This window comes from Limulus polyphemus, unplaced genomic scaffold (assembly GCF_000517525.1).
Source record: "Limulus polyphemus unplaced genomic scaffold, Limulus_polyphemus-2.1.2 Scaffold10222, whole genome shotgun sequence".
NCBI lineage: Eukaryota > Metazoa > Arthropoda > Merostomata > Xiphosura > Limulidae > Limulus > Limulus polyphemus.
This window is the reverse complement of record NW_013675832.1, coordinates 5,963-7,272: the sequence shown is the minus strand read 5'-3', so window position 1 is coordinate 7,272 and position 1,310 is coordinate 5,963. Positions and strand designations below refer to the sequence as shown.

At 31.3% G+C, this 1,310-nt stretch overlaps 1 protein-coding gene across 1 annotated transcript in view; it reads left to right on the top strand.

The window, feature by feature from the left end:
- LOC111083594 overlaps positions 1–1,079 on the top strand; it is an 11,571-nt gene extending 10,492 nt beyond the window's left edge. Inside the window, exon 4 of the mRNA XM_022380209.1 lies at positions 905–1,079. The gene's annotated coding sequence lies outside the window, so the exon portion shown is untranslated. The remainder of the gene's footprint in view (positions 1–904) is intronic.
- The last annotated feature ends 231 nt before the right edge of the window (positions 1,080–1,310 follow it).

Genomic DNA, 1,310 nt, shown 5'->3' with positions numbered 1-1,310 from the left:
GGTAAACTGTTAGTAGCTCTAGATAAACCGACTATCTATTATAGCAGTGGTAAACTGTTAGTAGCTCTAGATAAACTGACTATCTATTATGGCAGTGGTAAAACTGTTAGAAGGTCTAGATAAACTGACTATCTATTATAGCAGTGGTAAACTGTTAGAAGCTCTAGATAAACTGACTGACATCTATTATAGCAGTGGTAAACTGTTAGTAGCTCTAGATAAACTGACTATATATTATAGCAGTAGTAAACTGTAAGAAGCTCTAGATAAACTGACTGATATATATTATAGCAGTGGTAAACTGTAAGAAGCTCTAGATAAACTGACTGACATCTATTATAGCAGTAGTAAACTGTAAGAAGCTCTAGATAAACCGACTATCTATTATAGCAGTGGTAAACTGTTAGTAGCTCTAGATAAACTGACTATCTATTATATCAGTGGTAAAACTGTTAGAAGGTCTAGATAAACTGACTGATATATATATTATAGCAGTGGTAAACTGTAAGAAGCTCTAGATAAACTGACTGACATCTATTATAGCAGTAGTAAACTGTAAGAAGCTCTAGATAAACTGACTGATATATATTATAGCAGTGGTAAACTGTAAGAAGCTTTAGATAAACTGACTATCTATTATAGCAGTAGTAAACTGTAAGAAGCTCTAGATAAACTGACATCTATTATAGCAGTGGTAAACTGTTAGTAGCTCTAGATAAACTGACTATCTATTATAGCAGTGGTAAAACTGTTAGAAGGTCTAGATAAACTGACTGATATATATATAAGAGCAGTGGTAAAACTGTTAGAAGCTCTAGATAAACTGACTATCTATTATAGCAGTGGTAAACTGTTAGAAGCTTTAGATAAACTATCTATTATAGCAGTAGTAAACTGTAAGAAGCTCTAGATAAACTGACTATTATAGCAGTAGTAAACTGTTTAAGCTCTAGATAAACTGACTATCTATTATAGCAGTAGTAAACTGTAAGAAGCTCTAGATAAACTGACTATTATAGCAGTGGTAAACTGTTTAAGCTCTAGATAAACTGATATCTATTATAGCAGTGGTAAACTGTTTAAGCTCTAGATAAATTGACTATTATAGCAGTGGTAAACTGTAAGAAGCTTTAGATAAACTGATATCTATTATAGCAGTAGTAAACTGACTATTATAGCAGTGGTAAACTGTTAGAAGCTTTAGATAAACTGACTATCTATTATAGCAGTGGTAAAACTGTAAGAAGCTTTAGATAAACTGATATCTATTGTTTATAAAATGTTAATATATTTCCGTTTATTTTCTTTAA